Raw genomic sequence first — 24,060 nt, 5'->3', positions numbered from 1 at the left:
GCACGGATCCGCCGCGGTTTGGGGGAGACCCCAGTTAGCAGGAGATGCACCATGGAAGCGCTTGCCAAAGGCGCCTCCCTCCCCCCTGCCCACTTCCAACCTGATTTTAAGCAACTTGCAGTCCGGCGATCTCTCCGATCACTCTTTCCCCAAAAGCTAGTGCCCCCGAAAAGGGTAAAAAAGGCGGAATCCGGGGGAAAACCCAGCCGAGGCGATGCTTTTGGACGATGTGGTTGCAAGCGAGCAAAGCAGCATCAGCACCAGCTCTCTGGTTCTGAAACTGCCTTGTGCATGCACACAGCACTGAGAGCATCTCAGGCAGGAGTTGGGGAAGCTGCATTTTCCCTCTCTTTGCAGTAATTACCAGCCCGGATTCCGTGGGCAAGAAATAAATAGCAAAGAGAAATCCTCCCTGCTTGCCGCCCCCCAAAAGAAGGAGCGATTAAGAGCAGATCTGTCCGTGCAGATCAGCCTCGTGAAAAGAGACAAGATCTGAGCAGCAAGTTGGTAGCAGAGTGGCCGCTTGACGCAACACAGGGGCCTATGGTTCGCCCGGCTGTAAAATAAAAAGGAGGTGGGGGGGCGATCGAATGTCTCAACTGTTAGAAACTAGAAGGGCTCTCCCCTCTGCTCCCCCGACAGCGGCACGGAGGGAGATCCGGCTGAGAAAGGGCTGATCTTGCATTTCAGGGAAGCCTGCATTGGAGAGATCGGGCGAGGACCACAGTCGAGGTTAAGAGTTAATATTTCTCGAGAGATAAAAGAGATTTTGAAGACCTGCCTGCACTTTAGAAAAGAGTAAAAGGCCGGCTAAGGGATAAGCGAGGAAAGAAGGCGAAGGAAAAGCACCTCGCTGCTCCCCTCCCTCCTTTCCTTCTTGCTCAGGACACGTAGCTTGAGCACTGGCTGGCTTGATGAAAACATAGGTGGAAGGGTCACAACATCTTGCAAGTAGACTCGCATTTTCATAATTATTTATCCTCTTCTATTTAGAGGGGGGAAAAAAAGGTATTTGTCCTTTCCGGTCGCCAGCAAACCTCTTTACGGGGGTTTTATTCATGTGAGCATATTTTAAAGGGAGAGGCAAGGTACTAGAGGGAACTTGGTAAAAAAGAAAAGAGAAGTGGTAAGAGGGATCAGCCAAGCTAAGGCTAAAAAAGCATCCTCTCTCCTCCCTGCCTACCGCCGTCCCTCAAGAGGATTGAAACCACGAGTGATTTGGGGGGGGAGCAGCTCAGGCGCGAGTGGAAATCCGAGCCACGGTGGTGCAGCTCCACGTCTCTTTACCTTTGCCAGCCAACTGTTGCTGCCATGCTAAGGGCTGCTGCTGCTGCTGTGCTGCGGGAGGGAGGGAGGGAGGGGGGAAGGAGGGAGCCGGGACCGCTCCTCTCTGCTCGGGGGCTACCCCCAGCCGCGTCCCGCAGCCGCCGCAGCTCCACGGGGCAGCTCCCCCCCGCCGCCCTGCCCCTCTCCCTGCCCTCGGGCCTCCGAGGTCTCTACCCGCAGCAGGGAAGTTAGGACACGTCGGGCGATCCGGGCCGCCACCGCCTCGCCTTTCTACTCGCCCCGGGCTGGCCTCGCCTCCCCCGAGGGAGCGGCCGGGCCGCTCGTCCCTCTGCTGCGGGCCTGGAGGGGCTCCACGGGGGGGGGTGTGTGTCTGTGTGCGTGGGGGCAGCTCTGCGCTCCCCTCCAGCCTTCAGGGCGAGGCGCAGCCAGGTGAGTCGGGGAGGAGCGGAGCCCCCCCTTAACCCTCCTCTCCCTCTGCCTTTTCCCCTCAGGTGCGACCGCGCCGTCGAGGCCGGAGGCTCCCGGGGAGCAGCGAGGGCGGCGGGAAGGTGAGAGCAGCGCCGCAGCGGGCTCCCCCCCACATCCCCGGGGCTCCCTCGGGCCGAGGCGGGGGGCTCGGGGCCCTCACACAGGCCGGGAACACGCGTTGGGGGGCTGCGGGCCCCTCCCCGGGCACCGTCCGGGCTGCAGCCCCCCAACCCGTCTCCCCGGCTGCCACCCTCTGCTCTGACCCCGGTGGTGGTTCCAGCCAGGCCTGGCCTAACGCAGCCTTAGGCCAGGGCCCTCAGCCCAGACGGGGCCCAGGGCAGCACCTGCCACCCCCCGGGTACAGGCCCCCACCCCTCGCCCACCCCGGGGGAGCGCTCGGGTTGGCAGAGGAGGGCTGAGGGCCTTGAAAGAGGCGGCAAAATCCACCTCAAGTTTGTATCAATGCTCTAGAAAAAAGGCCGTCGCGCTGATTTCGAGTGAAACCTGTCGTTGTAAGAAGGCAGGGAGGAAAAAATATTAGGGGGCTTTGCCTAAAATCTCCTTCTTTACCTCGTCTTTCTTCCCTTATTCGCTAGTTAACGTTCTCTTTGACTTCACAGTTAAATGCATTGTCCGACATTTGCAGTTCTGGTAGTTTTTGTCTCGTAGGTTTCTTCTCTTTTTTTTTTTTTTTTTTTTTTTTTTTAAATCCATGATCTTTGAGACAGCTCGTACAATTTTCTGCCTACCACTGTAATCGTGAGGTAGAAAACTGAGAGGCAAACTAATTAACAGCACGTGTTTTAAAAGCAAAAGGACCCCCTCCTAGTAAAACAATGAAACATTCCCTTGTTTTCAGTCGTGATTAGTGATCGTCCCCTGCTCTGTTCTCAGACCTGGCAATTTTGGAGAAAGAGGGAATACATTCCAGTTACAAAATTAAAAGTTTATAGATAAGTAACTACAGCAAAGTCTCCTTACATTTACTGTATTTTAAATTTTAAATTCAATTTATGAATAAATAACATGCATAGGAAGGCTTTTTGCAAGAAGTCCATTTTTGTCCTTTCATTTTGGCATCTAATTCCTCGACGGCTGTTATCTGCCCACGAATTGCGATGTACGATTTGCTGCAAAACAACAAAAATGTCTTCCTTCAGGAAGCTGCCATTATGGGCAGATGTCTTCAGAGGTTAGGGGCTGCGTTGCCACCTGACTTAGGTCGAACACTTCATTAGGACCCATAAAGCTTAGCAGTGCTTTACTGGTATCAGCTAGTTTACCACCAAAATAGACAAAGTCTGCTTATTTAAAGATAGGAAGGAAAAACAGATCCTCGTAGCCAAAGATGGAAAAGGCCTGTTAGAGCCTCAAGTACATACACATCCTAGACCAGCATTTAATCTCCCCCAAAAGAGGACGTATCAAATATTAAACTAGTACTACTCTTGAGGTTTTTTAAAAGGTCAAGGCATACATTGCTAGGAGTGTGGGGTCAGTGCATGTTAATTTACGTCTGTTACTGCACTTAATACAATTATATAAAGGCTAAGGGCCTATGAATAGAATTGCTGCTTAAGGCCTCTGAGCCTCCTGTATTCCTGTCAGTTAAGGGCTGAGAAATACCTCCAACCATCTGTAAAAAATTGCTTTGTGAATACAGGCCTCATGAAATAATGATTAACACTCTTACCCACCCCTCCTTCTACCCTCCCTCCCCCCCCCAATTTTTATTAGTATTCGAATCTTTTACAGATCATCTGCACATCAGCTCTCATTCTTTCTCTTTTAAATCTGTTACCACAAATACATTTGGCTATAATATTTGCATTAGCTGTGGTATGCTGCCATCTCATTTCTGGCTATAGAGATCGCTCTAATAAAGGACACACGTAAATTAACTTTTATTTTTATTATTATATTTTCAGGCAAGTTTTGTGGTGGCTGTTGCTTCTGTAGCTTTCAGTAACTGTCAACTCTTGCTGAAATGCTAGTAGTTCTTAAATATACTTTTGGAGGGGGTTTTCTAGAAATTAAAAGAAATACCTTCTGGCTTTTATACTATTAGATACACCCCAGGTTCAGTGGGGGCAGGGTAGTTTGGTTGGTGTCATGTCGCCTCTCCCCCCCCCCCCGCCCCCCCGCCCCCCCAAAAGGACAAGAAGTTATTATTTCTCTTTCTTTCTCTGAAATATTTTATGGGGACTACTTAGGGAACGCTAAGTAGGATTTGTTGACTCGCTGGCAGTGTCCACACAAGTCTCTTTTGCCAAAATACTCCCACTGTTATTATCACCTGTTTAGCGTGACCACTGGAACTGCTCTGATAACCGTGGTTCTTACAGCACGCTTAGCTGCCACTGCATTTATCTAACCTAGGGAGTGTAAGAGGGAAAACCCTGACGAAGCCTAATTAGCAGCAGAAGTGGTAGGAAAGGTTAGCAGATTTATGGTACTGCAGACGTGACAAGCAGTCTGGGGAAAAATATAGGGTGTAGACTTACCAAACTTCAGAAAGGAGCACTACAGCAGCCAAACCTAGTCTGAAGTGAGACTATGCTGTTTCACTTTAGTTTCTCTTTGTAAATATAATCCATTTGTAAATATAACCAGGGAAGAGATACACTTGGACCTGCAGCAGTGTCCATGGGCGTTGTCTGGAGCAGGGAGAAGGAGTTGCACCTGATTGAAATACAGGCAAACTTCTGTGTGAGTGACCTAGTACTGTTCAGAGGCACAGGGCTGACTGCACACATGCGTGCACACGGATGTCTATGAATACATACGTGTATGAATATAAAATGGACTTTTTTTCTAACACTTTGTTTTAATTCTGGGTAGTCAAGCTTCCTAACTTGTAAAAGAGAGTTACAAAACTTGTCCCTGTGATGCTCAAAGTTTCCATTTAAAAATAAGAAGTTTCTTATTAATAAGAAACTCAAAGTTTCCATTTAAAAATGACACCTGTGTTTTACAGCATATTTAGTGCTGTGGTTCGGATGAGTTTGGAAGGATGATAGAAGATGCTTTCTTAATTATTATACTTGCACGTGGAGAAGCGCCTCATGGTAGCAGCACAATGTGAGTCTCATTTCTAGTACAGCTTTAGTCCCTGTAGAACCTCCCCGGGGTTGGTACGCGCCGTCCGCTCCGCGTGGCCACGGTACGGCCCCCAGCACAGCTGAGGTGCTTCCCGTGACCAGCGTTCCTGTCCCTGTGCAGGTAGCCACGGGCTGAGCTGTAAGTGCAGTGACAAGGACGTGCATGCCGGTACCGATGGTACCCGTGCTGGTCACCAGGATGCAGCATTAACCTCCTCGGGAGAAAAGGGACGATTCCTTCGAGTCCAGCCAGAAGCAAAATGTGACCCCTGTGTCTGTGCAACGTTGCTGAGCTGTGGCATTGTTAGTCCTAACGTCTAGGCACAGCGTGGTTCTCTCCTAAGCAGGCATGTATGGGAGATGGAAGAAGAGGGAGGTGAATTTAATCTTCTGTTTATTTTATTAGAGGACTCCTCCATCCCCAAACCTCATTCTCTGAATTTGGCAAATCCCTGTTTTCCTTCTGTTCTCCTTGCTCTCCCGTTGCAGCAGCTCTGTCTCCCAGGAGGTGGCCAGGCTGTCTTCTGAAGTTGCCCCCTTTGCTAGCCAGTGGAGGTACTGAAAGGGTTAGTGTCAACTTCTCCCCACAGCTGAAAGTGGCCGTTCCAGTTGGCCACATAGTTTTTAAAAAGGGCTCGGAGTAACGTGAGTTTCTAGGCCGAGAATATAGTAAACAATTTGCTAAGAATAAAGTCAGGGTGTGCCCAGGAAAATGTGTTCCATCATCCCTTATTTTCAGCGAGCTGTAAGTAAACAGTATGGGATAATGCCGTGCTAAATAACGTAAGCTATCATGGGCTTCTGCCCAAGCAGACGAGGTTCAACTGCCCGGGAAACCCGAACATTCTCAGTTTGCGTGCAAACCTTTCGGAAAAAGGGAATTGCAAAAAAAAAAAAATTCTTCTGAGAATTTGGTTGTTCTAAACAATGCGTTTTCAAAATGAGTGCATGGTTGAAGGAAAAAAATGGAAAGCAGTGGGAAACTGCCATGGAGAAATTACCTCTAGTTTTTAAAGGACGCGCTTCTTCCACTTTTCCTCCTTGAATCATCTGCCCTCACGTGAACAGTTCTACCAGATCGGTGTGGGAGGCAGAGAGCGCTGCCGAAGCAGGGCCCACCGCACCCTTGAGCTTATAGCTTTACTGAAGCAAATAAGGTTATTTTCCAACGGCGGAATCGGGACAAGCACTGAAAAAACACGTGCTGTTGTGCAGCTCATCGCGTTACAGTCCCAACTGTACAGATGTAAGTCAGTGCCTGTGTTGGTGTCCACCCTCAGTGCAAGCAAAGGGAGGGAAAGGAGGAAGCGGCCTGGAAGAGAGCGTGTCTGATCTTGTGCTGAGTGAATGGCACATAGTGTCCACTCCGGGAAAAATGTCAGCATTTCCTGGGAGAGGAGTAAAGACAAAAAAGGCCAGTTATTTAGGGGAAGGGTTAGGGAAGTGGCCAGCAGCCATGACACTGTCAGTTATTTAACCTCAATATACAGAATATATAGTCAGCAGTATTAATTTGACATAAGTACCATGAGCTACGAGCATCCAAAGAAAGACACGAAAGCCAACACAGAAACGTCTCAATGCCCTTGCCTTTCTCTGTCTGGAAAGCCTGGCTGGGTGACTTGCTAAAATTCTGCATGTCTGGCGGAGCTGCCCATGTCCTTAGTGGCCAGCTGATGCCAGGTCTCTATCACTTTCTGGTTTCCTTTCTAAACCTCTTTAATTATGTTGTTATATTTTGGGTAATTCTCAGCATGTGTTCCTGTGCTCTGTTTTGTCACATTAGAAATGGCCAATGGTTTATGAGAAGAGAAGACCAGTAGGAGCAGTAGCGGGGAAGAGAGAGAATGTACGTAAGCTATTTATCTGTTAGGAGAATGTGAAAAAGTCCTGACGTACCTGTTAGAAGTTCCTGGCTGTGCCAATACGTGTGCCAGTTTTGAAGCAAACAGATACTCATCGCTAATTTGCTGTTTGTTGGTTCATCCCCAGGGCAGGGGTGGTGCAGTGAGGGGCTCCCTGCCCGGGCACAGTTCTCAGCCCTTGCCGTAGGTCTGCCCGTGTGGCCTCTTCCTCCTCCGAGAGTCTCCAGCCCGTGCTTCCCAAACGCAGAGCCAGGCTGAATTCCTGGTTGGAAGAGGAATTGAATTTCCTCTCAAGGAGGTGGAAAGAGAGGGACATCCTAAAGTACGGGGAGAGATGACATGTCTTTGGGGAGTGTTGTTTTTTGGCAGTATGTTTGGTAACTTTCTTTTCCTTCCAAATCAGGACTTAAGAAGCCAAAAAAAGCAATGAATTAGCAGAGTGACACATAGGCTTTTAAAAAAATCTGTCCACTGTTGGTTCCCAGACTCACCCTCATCAAAGCAACGCTTCTCAGTCACCCTCCTTACCCTCACGGGAACATCTGCTGGGGAAGTATGATACGGCACAGGTAGAGAAATGACTAAATGCAACTCATGATATGAACGTGGCAAGGCAGTTCCTATTTCTTCTCTTTCAATCCTTTTTATAATTGTTTTTTTTTTTAAATTTCCTGGTTTCCCCTTATTTTCTTTCATTGTTCCGCCTTCTCCGTTGTCCCGACTCAGGCACACGCACACTGTCTCTCTGTTCTCCTTCCACTGTGTCTCCCAGATTTTCACCCACCTCTTTGGACGCCTGTCCCTGGAGAGGGCCCTCAGCTGATTCCTCTGCTGCTCCTCCCGCCTTGTTTCCTACAATACACAAGATGAGCGCTCCTGGTGATCACAGGAGGGGAAAACTGGAAGGCAGGGCAGAAGGCAGAGGAGTGAGCTGGAGTCCGAGCAGGCAGCTCAGCAGACGTGGTCACTAGCCAGCTTGGCCACTGTCTTCTGGCACTCGGACGCTCACAAAGTTCATCATGGAGCAGAGGAAGCAGATGTCAGGGCCGGTCAATGTAAGTGTGATCTCCCCCTTGGCTGCTGGCTTTGGTGTTAAGGTTCCTCGCCTCAGTGGCGTGTGCTGCTGCGCCTGTTGCGCAGGGCTGACGTGGGCTTTGCAGGCACGGGGCTGGGTGAGAAACGGATCACCCAGCTGCACGGCGCTGCACACAGCAGTGGAAGCTACACGCCATGGAAGGGAGCGTGTGCTCCCTGCTCGACGAGAAGTTGAGGCAAGGAAGGGTGGGAAGGAAGAAAAATAGGAGTTGTTAACATGTATTCTATGTTTTTTTTAGTTTTGTAAATAATTGTGTGTGTCTGTGTACGTTCATAGACATGCATTTTTATCACGCAGTTGTAGCAAAAGGCCAACCTAACTGAACCAAATAAGAAAAGCAGGAGCAAGAAAAAAACCCCAACTTTCTGACTGTTCTAGTCCATATACTGGCAGGTCACCCGCACCTTCGTCTTTAGGCTTTCTTAAGAGGTTGAAGTACTTGGCTGTAGTGTGACATAAAAGAACAGGGTGTCAAGTCACTAAGCTGAAACGTTTGGGAGCTCTGCTCAGCAGACTTGGAGTGTAAGGGATGGTATGTTGAAGTGTGACCCTAAAAGTCATCTTGAAGGACTTATGGCAACGACATCTTAAAGCCTCGTGTTTTTCCTTAAAAAAAAAAAAAAAAAATTAAAAAAATGTTGTGAGAAGGAACAGAAAAAAAAATTGTCTTCTGTTTTTAAATTAAATTAAAATACTTTCATGTCAAAAGGCCAAATGCAACTGATTTGTGTTAGTACCTGACAGCAAGGAGGTAAAATGGCTAGGATAGGAAGAAAAACAACAGATTTTTTAGGTTTTCTCTTGTTTTGTTTTTTTTTACTGGCCAAACTGAAGGAAATACAACAATAAAGAGCCTATAAAATGAGAGATCAGTATTGCCCTTTTTTTTTTTTTTTTTTTTTTAGTTTCTCCAAGTGCTTTTTGGTTTTGCTCTTTAAAACAAGATTAGTTTCAGAAACCATGATATTTTTTACATAATGATTTTAAATTGACGCAATAGTTTTAACTCCTAACAATTATACAAGGTACATTTTTTTGTTCTTCTTTAGTTTTTCTTACCTGGTATTTGTGAACATACAAGTCTGTGTATGTGCGTGAAGACTATTTTATGGGTGCATGGACAGACCTGTATGTGCACGTGTCCACAAACACATGTGCATGCAGATCCACAGCAGAAATCACAAAGGCAAAATGTGATCCTTTTCTTGATACATATAAGTTTTACAAAAATTTAAAGATGGTTTACTGATTCACAGGTTTTACTGTACACTAAGAAAATTATAGTTCATTTCCTAAATATTTACTAACTTTTTAAAGGCTATTCAGTATTAATTATGCTGAAGTACAGGGCAGACTATTTCATTATATCACAGTTTACGGAGTCAAGGACATTTAAAAAAAAATGTTTATTGACCTGTGATTGCCTGCATTTCTGCAACTTCCATTCAGTTTTTTAACCCCAATTTTAACCATATAGTCAGGGAAATATTTTTATGGCTGGCTGTATTCACCAGCAGTCTGTTGTGATACAAAGCTTTGTACATTACTTGCAAACCCAGCAGCTATTTCTTGAGTAAATAACTACATCCTGATCCAGCAAGGGCTTTCCTCTTCCAAGCACTCTTCTAAGAGGACTTAGCCTGACCACAACAGGGCTCCTCACAGCAGTCAGCCCTGCTCAGAGAAGCAGATACTTGCAGGGGAAGGCCTTTTGTCTTGCACTACTGAGATTTGTTTCCCTTCCTTTTCACGATGGGTAAAAATACCTTGATTGTGTTGAAAATCAAGCTCTCACTGAATTTTGCTTCACTTTTAATTGTCCAGTCACAGAAGTGGGATAAAGACCTTACAGCCCTCCCTGAAGGCTCCTGGTTTCTGTGAATTTCTATCTGTTGTTATTTTGAACAGTTTCCATAGGATGTAGTTCTGGCAGTGTGGCTGGTTCTCTGTTCACACGCTTAGTAAACCCATTAGCAATAGATAGTCTGGCTTTATTAATTCACTGCCCCATGCTGCATCTACTCCAGGGAAGAGGGACTATTCAAAGCCTGAGAGGAATATTTGGTTTTCCAGGTCCTCTCTGCTCAGGTTGTCAAAAAATGAGAATGGGGGCATTTTTTTAATTTTTTTTTTTTTTGGTAACACTGAACAATTATTGCCTGGCAACTGAACAGAGACCTTCCAAACTTGTATCACACAAACCATTGCTACCTTGCTTGCTAGCTTGTTTCCTTCTCTGATTATTCATATTCCAACTAAGCCTTTCCCAATGTAATGGGTTTTAAAAATATATGTATAATGCAGCTGCAAAACTGAGAGTGGAGATCCTGCAGTTTAGCACTCAGTAAACAAAATGTGACCAAGTACTTTCATGCCAATAGGTTTAAAGATTCCCAAATGAGCATGAGTGCTGAAGCCCTTGTAACCAGCTATACTATATCTTTGGGCATAAGACCTTCGTTTACTCTCCTGTATGGTTCATGCGATTATGGAGTCAGTTCTGTACCTACAGTGAGGCCATTAGCAAAACTCCTTTAGACTCGTATGCAAAAAGGACTGGTTCAAGAGTGATAATTTTTTATTCTGAAGTTGTTATTTGACCTCTTCTTTTGAGGCATATTCATCCCTTTCATTTATTTTGTTCAGTTGATATATATGTGTATACAGTAGAAACATCACGATTTAGTTATTTTATTTGCTGCCCAAATTTAAGCAGATATTACATGCAAGAAAAGCAATCTTAGAAAAAAAATCAGGAAAATCTGATGAGATTGAAATGGAAGGAAATATTGTCCTGCATAAAATAATATTTATTGCATTTCATCTTTACTTTTTCTTCACAGATTAATTTGGGTGTTCTGATCTACAAAACACCACAGTCTTCCCCCCCCCCCCCCCCAATCATGTAACACCCATTAAACACTACTGATCTCACTGGTACCACATGAGCATGCCCCCCTCGTATTCCCCACGCTCCACATGTGAAATTTTAGCTAACGCTGTCCCAATTAAATAATGGTCACTGCTTTTCACTCATATTAAACTAAATCAGTCTCTTGATTCATTCCTGTTAAAGGAATTTCTTGTATAAACTCAGACTAGTATAGTAGGACTCTGTATGTGGGGGACTGGGTATATGTGCGTATATGTAGGCATACGTGCATTAAAAAAACAGGAAAAGTATAGTAACTGAAAATAATAAATAGAATCAAATGAATCCATCCTCAGTTCATTTGTTTATAAGACATTTGGGTAGGTTAATAGAATTTTAAGTTGTTCATGAAACTGCAGTATAGTTCTCCTGTATAGTGAAACAGTTATGCTGGAGAGGGATTTCACAAAATTATTGCTGTTCCAATAGTTGCTTTGAAAAATGTGTTTGAACATAAGTGTCTATAAGGTGCATACCTAGTTTAACCGAATCTGATCCAAACCCCACTGAAATTAAGGGCTATTTTTTCACTTAATAGGAATTGTATCGCCCCATTCAGTAGCCTCGCTCATTTGAGGGAAACAGTTGTCATGATTTCTGTGTGTACATGTGCACGTGTAGCTGTGTGTATTTTATCCATCTGTCTGTCTGTATACAGAAAACATACGTTTTGTGTAGTTCTTACTGTGGCTTTGTGCATGCGTTAGGTAGACACGTGCATGAGGTTGTACAGGAGAAGAATTGTGGAACAGTGGTCTCCTCTTTATGCACGAATATCTATTTTTTTATATCTAGGGCAACAGGCATCATCTAGACTTCAATGGTAAAAACAACAGATTAATTTTTGCTGCTTTTTTCTATTTTAATTTGTCCTTGAAGATCAAAATTATTTTGGTGATCACTTCATGTCACGATTTTTATTTGGAAACAGACTGTAATGTCTCTGGCACAGGGACTGAGAAGTCATGAACACGTATTGAAGTGTCTAACACACCAAAGGAGATTTTTAATTTTTTTTTTCTCCATAGTGATAAAGCAACTGTGGGTCAAATCCTGCTCACTTTACTATCCAAATTTTCTTAACAAAGTCCACTTACTTAATTACAGAGCTAAAAATACCAGTTGCTTTCATAGATGGACTTTTGCATCTGTATATATCATAGACACTACATCAAATAGTTGTTCCTTGATTTAAAATGCTTTTATTTATTGGCTTGCCTTTCCCTGCCACCTAGTTTAGGAGCCTAGCATCAGACAAGCAAGTTTGAAATTTTAGGCCGTTGGTTTTTAACCTTATGGGTAGCCCCCAAACTATACAGCACTTACTTCTGTATCAGCTTTAAGAATAAATGTATATAGAATCTAACAGTTATGAGACACTACTTTCTGGTGTCCAAAAGGTAACCACAGTTAGGTCTGATGGAGTTTCGGGAAAAGATGTCAAGAAGGAAACCAGTCAACTTGCTCTCTGTCACTTGTAGCAGCCCTGAACAGTATGGGATTTGAATAACAGAATTTCAGTGGAGCAAGTAGAAGATCTTGGACCTAAGGGAATTCTGAAAGGTGCAGACTGTGGTCATACAGCACGATGAAACGTGCCTGTTTGGTCACTTCGGCATCAGCCACCGGTGAAACCCATCTGAGCAGTCAGTCCCCCCCGTCTCAGGCCAGCAGACACGTAAGGCTGTGTCAGTGTGTCTGACAGCAGGTGAATGGGCAGGAGAGGGGACATGGGCCACCATGCCGAGGCCGTGGGCCACCATGCCGAGGCCACCCGCTCCGTGCATGAGCGCTGCTGTGGCTGCGGCACCAGGTTGTGCTCTGCTGGTCTACCCTGCCGCGCTAGCTGAGTCCGTGAGAACATCTGCGTCAAAATATTATAACTGGGCCTGACCTTTAGTCCCAGGCCGTTTCTAACTTTAGTGGGCTTCAGTGTTGTGAACCGGTAGGTGTGTAGCACGTGTGAAGTCCCGTGGAGTTGCGGTGGCCGATACCGATCAGCTGAGCCAGCAGCCTGCCTCAGTGCTGCCGTGTCAAGGCTCAAGCTAACCTGCCTGTTGAGGAGCAGCAAAACCGAAGATAACTGAATGCTAAGAATGTAAGAAGGAAACTTAAACATCAAAAAAGTACCAAAAATACTTGGGGCTCGCTTTGAAATTAGATGTTTTGGATGCACAGTGAATGGAGGCTTGGCTTCTTATTTGAGGGAATATTTGTAACAGTTTTGTTTTATTTATGCTAAACTTAGGCAGTTAGGTTGTAATGGAGACCTTGAGGATGTTTTAAAATAGTTGGTTAAGAAGCACATTTGCCTAGTAGCAGCAAGCCTTAATGAAAGTTTTACTTTGTACATGCTCACTCAAGGGTCCGGTACACAGGCAAATGTTTTGTAGGGAAAAAAAAAAAGATAAGTGTGTCTGTTAGGCATGATACAGACTCCAAGCCTGTGTGTGTAAAGGCCAAATGCAGCTCACTTTCCGTACATTATTTACTATAGTCTTGTTTCCAGTAAATGAAATTATTTATCTGAGGGGCCAGAGCAAAACCAGCATTAAAAATTAGCCGTGAGTATTATTCCTTTGCATCCTTTGGGAAAAAAAAAAAAAATCCAAATTTTATAATGAAGCAAAGAACAAACAAAAAATTGAAACTTTACTCTGTGGTTCTTGCTATAGCTAGTCAGGGGGTTATTGATATAAAGTACATAGTGACTGCTACAGCTAATAAAACAAAACCTAATTGCACGTTTAGGTAGCAGTCAAATCCATATTGCTGAGTCCCACGAATCTAGTCCTAAAACACGTAGGCAGGATCTAGCCCATTGGCTTCGTAAGGGCAATTCAGATACATAAAGAAAGCATGTTTTGGCTCAGTCATATGCAAACAAAAGTCTCCTGCACATTTACAACCAACAAAGCAGGTTTAGGATGAATTTTTTATATGAATGTAACCCAAAGTAGGAAGAAAAAATAATTCCATTGAGGTAGTAGTGGAAGCTAAATGTTAAACAAGCTTGGATCAGAAAAAAAAATTGTCAGAGCAGCATACTGCCATTTTATCATTCTGTTATCTGTTAATATAAATGTTATTAAATAAATATGAAAATTAAAAATAAATGTTAATCCTGTTTTCATATTTACTCCATAGTAACAGTCATATTTTCCTTCTTTTTAAAAATTTTGACATTAAGAATATAAAAAAATTTTGCTGTTGAGAACAAAGGCTGTAGATTTTTTTCTTCTCCATTTAAACTACGATTATCAATTTATTTACTTGTCATTTATTGTTGACCATCCCAGTCATTGCTTTTTAATTGATATTTTACTTGATGTTTCTCTCTGGGCGGTATATGAAGCAGGGTTTAATTTCTGTATGATTCTAATCTTCTATTTCTATATATATTACTAATATTTTCCTCAGAAATATCTTGTCTTTCAAATGAGAATTTCCCCCCTGTAACTTCACATTTAAATTTCAAAACACTAAATATACTGAAGTTTTCTTATTTTGAGCAGTCACTGTTTGGGATAGTCTTTCTTGCAAGCTTGGGGATTCAGGTTTGAGGCTATAAACACTTCCGTACGTATGAGTAAGTCTGATTTTGTGAGTAGTCTAAGCCAGCAGGGCTCCTCAAACAAGTACGTGTTCGCAGGCTTGGGACCTGCAGGTATTTGGATGGAGGACAAGGCAGGGAAGGGCTACAGATACTAAGTTTTATTTTTAATTACATATGCCTGCCAGGATCATCAAGAAATATGACAGGACATTTCAGGAAATTGGCTGGATTGTTTGGGACGCATAACTCATAAATGAAATGGTTTGCTTAATTTGGTGCCATAAGATAAAGTTAACTCAAATACCTGATATCTTCATCAAATCTAATAATTGTGATTGTTGAAACCTTTGGTCCTGATTTAGTTAAATTTATAGGTTACATTCTAACATCTAGAAATCTCCCCATCTGATGATACCTGGTTGAAAAATTTGCAAAACCAGGAATCAGTCTCTAAAATTTGTGGGGGGTCAAAAAGCTTATTAAAGATGCTATTAGATTAACATATTTTTATTTTATATCTATAAGTTGTTATAGTTGCTGTGTTTCTTCGCTAAGAATTTTGGTTTGCTTAGTTAGGCTTTTTTTCCTCTTCACCCCATCCCTTCCAAACTGCAGCCACAAATTAAAAACCAGCTAAGAAAAAGCTACATGCCTGGTTCTTGATACTGCTCCTACCGAACTTAACGGGATCAGTATCAGTTTTAGAGATGAGGGGCATGGTGTAAGAGCAGAAGGACAGAGGTGCATAAAAGGAGTATTTCACAACTTGGGGAATATTTATACTGTAGTCAGAAGCTTGTGCAATGAGAGAAAAGGGATCTGAGGACATAGTCGATGGTAAATAAGGAGGCCAGAAAAATCAATGTTTTGGAAGCCATGTTTGCAAGTGTGACAAATATATCTACCTGGGAAATAGCAATTAAGTTTTTAAACAATATTGGTTTTACAATACTGGAAATTAAGGAAAACTATGAGGGTCAAATACTGTCCTTAGATATACTCATATATTGCCTGTTGACATTGAGAAGAAAGGTTTTAACATTTCACATCTGACTTGGAACCAAAACAAAAAGACTATTTTCAGACGACTCTGGAGTGACTTCTGGATCAGAGGATCCCAAATTGATCTGTCAACATATAGAAATACGATTTCATCAGGCAGTGAGAGCCGTCTCTTTGGAGTCAAACACGATAGCTATTTAACTGTACATTGCAATGACAAATGGCAATTTTGGCTTTTACGGGAAAGAGGGAATTTGCACGTATGTAGAGCCTCATACTACAGAAGACTCTCTGCTAAAAGGAGTGACAGCAATACTGGCCATCATTCCTTCTTCAAACTACTTTGTAATGGCTTTGCTCCTCTGTCCTGGGAATATGACAAACCCAAATGAAGTCCTAGGTTCGTCATTCAAACAGAGCATTGATAAGCAGGACTTCCAGGTCCTCCTCCAGGCTCCACCAGCTTTTCAGTATAACCCTGGACAGACATCTGTTTTTCAAATGATATCTAGTATTTACCTCAAACACGTTTCAGCAAAATGGAGGCTTCAACAAGCAGTACATGTTGGGTAGACTGATGCTAGGCAGCTGGTTACTGAATTATGGAGATAGGCCTACACTCATTTATTCTTCTTTGTTCACCTCTCTTATGAGTTTAGCCTGGGGATCCCATCTGAATGGCCTGGGTGCTGATAGTTTCTGAAGGTTCCTGTCTGGAATAGCCATTTGCTCCCTCTCCATTGTTAAAAATTACTGCGAAGATGAAAGAAGGCATCCTGCTGTGTCAGAAAGCTACGTACAAAGATAGGTAGGAAGGTTTTGGCGGGTCTTCCTAAACCACACTGACCAGAAATGAACCATCCTTTTTCATCTGGCAGACCTCAGCAATGTCAACACTTAGTTTTTCTCAGCTGCCTTTAGAGGACCCAGCTAAGCTGCCTGTGATGTTTCTTGGCCCTTTGTCGAAGAAGGCGGTCATCAAATCTTTGATTCTCATTTGTCTTGCAAAACATTTTATTTGTGTGGCTACTAACGTATACAACAGTCTTAAAAAAAAGTCCGAGTTAGAAGTTCTTTTCTCCTTGCTGTCAGTCAGGATCAGCTTCCCGAAGACCAGCAATGGGGACATCCCTGTTAACTTTCACCAGGAAAAAATAGGAAAGGAACGTCATCAGAATGTCTTGCGTTATCATAGCACCAGAACTGACAAAGCTGATTTCCTCGGGTTGTTTCGTGCTTTGCTGCAAGTCCTGATGGATGCTCCTCCTACGGTTGGGACATTCATAACTGCCCTCTCCTGTGTGGATTCTCCAGTGCCTAGTAAGTCATGCACGCACAGCGCAGCCTTTCCCTCCAACCTGGGAAACCTACAGGTCTCTGTAGTCTTGGTGGCCACCTGCTTCCACGAAACTTGTAGGAGCTTAATTACCGTTGCGACCTGTATCCGAGTGCCAGGTCTGACTACAAACTAGCAAAGCGTTCAGCAGTTATTGAACACCCTGATGGTCACTTTCTCTCTGTCTTTAACATGCACACATACACACACACACATGCACACACACAGCATGATCACAAGCCTTGTTGCCATAGGTAACCAGGCTAAAAACAAGCAAGGTCAGAAGGCATGAGCTCATTGTTTTTCCTTTCCAGCTCCTTTTTAAAACCGCTAGCACAGGCTTTTTTTATTCATTAGATCAGATGTGTTCTTGGATGCTAGATAATGGAAATCATACTTGCTGCGTGCTAGGCTCTGTTCTGCATGACACAGTGGTGTCCGTCATGGAGTTTGTCTGGTTGCCATCTTTGTCAGGCCTTAGCTCATTCCCTAGTCATTCTCTACTTGATTCAGTAGTCATACTTGCTGCTTTGGCTTGCAGGTTTACTTCCTGGTCCCCTGCTTATTGTTGAGACATCTCCCATAATCACTTTGATCTCACTGCAGAGTCTTGCCCAGCTTGAAAAAAGTAGCAGCATCACAGGAACAAGAGATATTCCCAGATGGATTTCAGTGGGCGGCACCATTTGCATAAAAGCCCAAATCAGGGTCATCAGTGGGTAAATATTAAGGAAAACCCTAGTCTGGTTAGTACTAACTCAACCATTGTCATCTTTGCTTTAGCATAAATATGTATAGTGCGTTATGGCTAAACCTTTATAATACAGAGGTGCTTATGGTGCCTAGCATTTGTGGATGTGAGCCACGGTCATCCTGTGACCAAGGTGGTGGCCAGCCGTCCCTCCAAACCGATGTCTTGGTGACAGCTGGAGAAGCAGTCTCTGCTGTCAGTTTGAGCAGCCGCTGTACGTGCCACCAGCTGGCAAACCTGCCCTTTCCTCACCACGGACCATGTCCTCTACCTTTGATGGTATTTGAGGCTGCAGAACTAACCCTGGGCAGGAGATCAGATGGATACCAAAGGCCCTTGCAGACGTTGATTACCTTTCTGGTCTTTTATATACAGGTGCGTACTTTTAACTTCTTACAAGGGTGGGGTGACTGTGACCAGAGGAATATAGGGTTAGTGAAAACGGAGGCATGGAGCTGCAAAATTTGAGGAACTTCTCTCCGCAGGAGACAGGAAAGCCCTTCTTTCTTTGGCCCCTCTAGTATGACAGCACAAGCGTCTGCTCTTTTGACTAACATGGTTACTTGTGGAGACTCATTTGCCTTTTCAGCATGAATTGTTGCGTTCTCTTTCACCTTCTTCTAGCAAATACAAAGTACAAACCATAAGAAGGAATTCATCTGGGTATGCATGTGTAGAACAGCTTAATTAGTGGTAAAGCGTAGTACCTATCCCTCTGTCGATCTCATGTAAATAGTAAATTAATGTGCCTACAAATGGGCACAGTTATTTGGACATATTTTTATCATGTAAGAATAAATCCAACTTGTTTTCCGTGTAACTCTTTGAGAAATTCAGAAACTGCAGACCTACTTGGCTATGACTGCCTGTCCCCAAGGCCAGGGTAGGCTTGTTCCTTGCTTGTGATTTTCCACACTTTCATACTTGCTCTTATAGAAGTTCTGTTCTTGGGTAAAATCAGAGAAATTTCAGCCTTGGGAAATATTTCCTCTTGTCTTGTCTGGATGGTCTTTCACTTTGGTGGATGGAGATTATATCTTAACTGTATGTATTGTTTATTAGTGGTTCCTTTGCCTTCCAACTCCCTACTTGGATTGGCTGGCCTTTTGACCTAGGGATGATTAATAAATCCCAGTGACATGTAGGTCACCCAGATCCTATCTGCATTTCTCCATCTTCTGTCCCCGGGTTTGTCAGTGCTGCAGAGACAGAGCACCTGAAGTCACTCAGCAGCAGCCTCTAATCACTTCAGTTTTGTCAGGCCTTCTAGGGACAAAACCCCTTCTCAGCAGCAAGGGTTTATTGGCAAGTGGGACGCCTGCTAGACTAATGGTGGGACATTGTAAAACTTGGAGTACTTCTGGCCACCAAGGGCATGGAAAACCATGAAGCTCTCCTTCACCACCCCATCCCCAGCTTCCCTAGAACCACATCGCCGTCTTTACTGGTTGCATACACATGGCTTGGGCTGTTCCTGGTGCCGAGCCATGAAACATTTGTAGTCTGGGAGCTGTGCTGATGTTCTGGTTGATGTTATCGTCTCAGCAGAGAAAGGAACTACTAGAATGCAGTTATTTTCAAGAGCCATCTAGGAGATTAAAGTTGCCACAGAGTGTGCACCTATCTCCCTGTATGTCTCTCAAATCCTGGGCACATAGCTTTAAAATCCTTAAAGAAAAGGGATCTGGCAGCTCACTGAGAGATATCTCAGAGCTGGCACCATGTATCTTGAAGGCTCACATCACTGGCTGTGTCCGTGCTAGTAAATTAAACGCATCCTGGACCATTCTCTGGCACTGAGGTCAACTGGCACAAAGTAGCCAGCATCCATACTATTAGGCTGTCTCGAACTCCAAGGCAGGACAAAATGCCTATTGAGACCAGTCCCTGGCTCATGGTAACTCCCAGCCCACACCCAGGAGCCGTTTGGGAGAGTGCTGTTTGGCCCTGGCCTCGGCCATGCCAGGGATCTTCTAGAAACTGGAGAAGTGCTGCCAGCCGTAGTGTCCCTGGCACCATTTAATGTTTCGGAGGAGGTGTAGCCAGCAGCCTTGCAGGTGACTGAGCCTTTGCCACAGCAACAAGATGGAAGGGTTGATCCTTTTTACAAGGGCCATGATTCTCTCTTTTTGTCAATCCCTTTGTCTTCTCTCTCAAACCTGAGATTTTATTCTGATTAATGCTGGAATGGCTTACTGTTTTCAGCTGTTTAATAGTTTGCTGTTGTGATTGTATTTGATTGTGTTTGAATTTCTATCTCCCCACGGATAGGGAAAGGGATTCTATAAATATTATTTGACTTAATTAATAAATGTCAGCTTCTTTTGTAATGTAGTAGGGGAGTGAGGATGTGCACTGGAAGAATGACCAGTAAGGACAGAAAGGCATTTCTGCTTTTATTCCTGTGCCACCTTTGCCGTAGTCCCCATGCCACTGTTGCTAGAAACCCTAATGCCACCGCAAAGGACTTTTATCTATTATAAAAAATTTTGCTAAAGCCCCAGGGTGTTGAAGGCAGATGATAAATCACTAATACCTTCTCAGGTATTTTTTTGTAACTCATCGTTTGCTGCCATGATCCATAGAAACCCCATAGCACAGATCCTACTGAAAGGATGCACTTGGTCAATGCATTTTTCTTGATTTGAGCATTCAGATTCTTCTGATCCCTTGTAGACTCTTCAGCAGCAGCAGAAGATTTTGTGTCAGTATAATCTTCCAAGGCACATCTTCTTTCCGAAATGTCCTCTGTAGCCTGACGTAAGCCCTGGTTGAATTTGGCCAGACGTGTTGGTCGGGCTTCTGCGCACTGAGTCAGACCGTTTGTTGGCAGTGGTCTAGGAGGCGTACTGTTAGCTAGGGAGAAGTAGTTTCCTTTTGCTGATTAATTGGTTAACTGATAGGACTTTAAATTTCTTGTTAATAACATTTGAGAAATCTACAGGTAAAAACATAACTTAAAAGATTTTAATCAGATGCTGATAGGTCTTGGGGCAAATTAGTGATGATACGGTGCCGTGTAGATTCATGTATCTATTAAGGTTGTGCTTCCATTCTCAACCGGGTGTATCTGTTCCTAGAGCTGTGTAGGATAAGTAAATAAAATGTCTTCGGTATTTTTGCTGTTCTGGGGCATTCTGTTAGACTGATAGTTGGGTGAAATATTCTGTGGGCCGAATGCTGTGTGCTTAACTCGTGGGAGCTAGTCTGCTTGTTTCAACGAGTCAGCAAAGCAAAGTGGATTTTGTTGTTCGGAAACTATTGAGAAAGCTGGATTATATTTTTAGTGAGGACCCTCCACTACTGTGGATGCCACTATCTGCTTAAATCAATGGGAAACCTGTGGGAAAGTCAGAAGGTATGGCACTGAGTTTGCAATGTTTTAGGATTTACAAACGAATCCTTGGAGGGGGGGCATGCACGGGACAGATGGAACCAAAGTGCCATGAACTCCAGATGGCGTTAAGTAATATCCATGGCTATGTCCTACCCTGTGTTGTATATATGGGGCTTCTGTGGGTAGGAGGAGTCATGCATATACAGCACTGGATTATCACGTTGTAAACTAAGAATTTTAGAGTAGTTTTAACACACATTCTATTCATCTGTAAGATCTGGAACTGTATCATGTCAATGGAGGGTAGTACATAAAGACTGATGGCTGTTGGAAAAAAAAAAAAAAAGTGAACTTTTGTTTGAATAGAACTATTTGTTTTGATGGTAATTGAGGCAATTCCTTCACTTTCCACAAACATTCATTAGAGTGATATTCTGTAGAAGAACTGTCACGTGCAGTGGTGCCTTTCTGTATCCATATGAATGCCTGAACTGGAAGTCTGCACGCAGCTCTTAGGGAAGCCTTTGGTGGGTTGTAAATTTACCAACCAAGGGTAAAAAAAAGATGTCAGGTGATTTGGGTGACCAACAACCCCTTATAAACACTAATCTATGAGTGGTGAATTCCTAAAATACACAAAGCAGTCATTTTAGTGAATAGCTTGTGAGCAATCTCATGGGCAGAAACATGTTGGCAATTACTCATTCAATAATTTGTGAAAAATATGTCAGCTCATTGACATTTTGAAAAAAAAAAAAAGATAAAACTCACAAATGCATTGTGGGAAATATCTTGCCAGCTAACAACACAAAACACATGACTCCATTTAACAAATATTTAACCTTCTGAACTTCTGATGTTCCTTATCAGAAGAGTTCTGTCTAGATGTCCAGACCCCACCAGTTCCCTGACCAGTGGAAACGTAATCCCAGAGTTGCGACACAATTTGAAAAAATCCCAAACCTGTACGGGTGGCTTGGTCCCAGTCTGAAATTTGCAGCTGGCTGGTTTTCTTAAACAAAATTTCAAGTTCTTACACTTGGATATATTTTAAAAATGGATTGCGATTTGAGCTCTGAAACAAAATTCACTTCTAAAGGCTGTTATGCATGTGCATTAGGGATCCTAGTATGTACTTGGAAAAGCAGTTATTGGCAGTCATTAGTTGAAACACCTCTGGTGACCATGTAAGGTGTGGAGGTAGATCCAGAACAGTTTATAGCTCATGATCCGTGATCTGCAGCTATGACATTTATGAAGGCCCATTCCTGTATCGTTCCCTTCTTGTGGGCCACCAGGAATATCAATTCTCCCACGCTGCTCCACTGTGACATGCTTTAGAGCTTCAAAGGAGGTTGACTTTCTGTGGCTTCTTCTTCCTTTTATGTCTTTGCTGGAAATGCCAACAAGGAAGGTCATTTTTAAGGGTACATTTTTGTGACGTGGACGTGGGACATGAATTGGGACTGACAGATTCATTTCATGCAGGATACGTGAATAGTGCTCGCAACTTGTTGTCCACATGTGCCTGCACCGATTTCAGATTGGGCGCTTAGCTGGCATAGCTGCTTCCAATTTCTTTTTTTCAAGGTTATTTGTACCATTTCAGCCTTAGCTCAGGAGTGACCAGACAACAGATGCCATCACGTATAGACGTGGAGCCTTTCATATATTTCTTTTCTGTTTAATATAGTTTGCTGACACAATTGTTTATTTTTTACAATTTTCCAATTAAAATCCAGTTTCTAAGGCACTCATATTACTAAAATAATTTCGTACTTTACTAAAATTTCTTCCAGTTCTCGAGTATGCCGTGACTACCCTACCATAGTCAAACCAATATCCTTCCGTTATAATTTGATAGATAATTTGCTGGTACATCAGCATAAAGATGACTTTGTGTTGTCTGCCCATCTATCAAAATATTCCAAAAGCAATTTATGATGTTAACAAATTTTGTTTTTATATTTTATACAGTTAAAAAGTATGGAGAATTTTGAAACCCTTCGCATTCAAGGCCAGTTAAATGAAAATACAGCAAAAAACCCGTTCTGCAATAGGTACCTCACAAATAATTTGTTTGTCTGTCAGTTGCATCTGTCTTGCCGTGAAAATAATAGTGAAAAGGGGCAAATGAGTGAAGTTGTTTCTAGTTTTAGATTTTGTTTAGAAATAAGTCAACTGAACATGGGTAGAGATATTTCATTGAACTTTTTCCTGAAATATACAGCGTTTTTGTTTATGTTGTTGGATTTCAGCTTTCCCCTGAATGATTTGCTATCCAGAACCAAAACAAGGCTTTTCTAGTACACAGTAATTAAAAAATTAAAACTAACGAGTACTAGAAAATGAATCTTATTCATTGTACATTGGCGACCTGCACTGCAATGCAGAACGCAGCTGATGACCCGAAAGTCAGAGAAACTGAAAAGAGTGACAAGACTTATTACCAAATGATTCCCGAAATTGTTAAGGAATCTGCGTTTTGAGGCAGCCGTGTGCCTTTAAGCCTGTCAGGATTCAATTCAATGTCTTCTTTTGTTGCTGTTTTTAAGCATTCAGTGATGAGACTGAATTAAGCATTCCCAGCAGCTCTGGTAACGGTGATGTTGCTGGCCTGACATACCCAACGTTGTGCCCCCGCCCTTCTCCCCGCGTGGCACGCACTGGCACACCCAGCCCCGTTACCGAGTGTCCCTGTCGCTCTCGCCCCATTCTTCATTCAGTCCATGGGAATTACGGTGTAGGTTTTGGGGAGACCAAGGGCTGGCCCTCTTTCTCAGGATTTCTTTCCTCAACAAAGCAGTAACTTTGCACAATGCCTGATTGGTTTGGGGGGGTTGTTTATGGTAACTACTTGAGTTCAACGGTGGTTTTGTATTTTCTTTTATTGTTGCTAATTTGAATTTATTTTAAAAAGGGGAATTAAATTACCCAGACAGGAAGATGTTGATGCAAATTTCCTAACTGCTAAGATAATAAGATTGAAATTAGGAGCATGTACATATCTTCAAGAAGCATCAAAAATACATAACTACAATTTAGGGACCTTAGAAAGATTTCAGTTTTAACAGAAATGTGATTCCTTGACTTGTTTAGTTCAAGTCTGGTTTTTGAACGCCATGACCAAGACTGAAAAGCTCTTCACGTCCTCAGTGATTCAGCAGGATCGTGTTGAACCCTTCCTGACAACAACATCCTGCAACAAACTTCTCCCCATTTTCTCCAGATGATCTCAAAGACTCCCCAAACCAAGCACTGTGAGAATTATGCTTTACAGCCCGTTCCACCATCTATCTTCTTTATAATTTTACCTGGAAATTTTGTGG

General features: G+C 43.3%; 1 long non-coding RNA gene across 1 annotated transcript in view; it reads left to right on the top strand.

Moving 5' to 3' along the window:
• LOC141935875 (uncharacterized) overlaps positions 1-24,060 on the top strand; it is a 63,727-nt gene that overhangs the window by 3,439 nt on the left and 36,228 nt on the right. Inside the window, exon 2 of the long non-coding RNA XR_012626650.1 lies at positions 1,779-1,835. This is a non-coding gene — a long non-coding RNA (uncharacterized LOC141935875). The remainder of the gene's footprint in view (positions 1-1,778; positions 1,836-24,060) is intronic.

Source organism: Strix uralensis, chromosome 29 (assembly GCF_047716275.1).
Source record: "Strix uralensis isolate ZFMK-TIS-50842 chromosome 29, bStrUra1, whole genome shotgun sequence".
Taxonomy (NCBI): domain Eukaryota; kingdom Metazoa; phylum Chordata; class Aves; order Strigiformes; family Strigidae; genus Strix; species Strix uralensis.
This window is presented reverse-complemented; position numbering and strand designations above follow the sequence as displayed.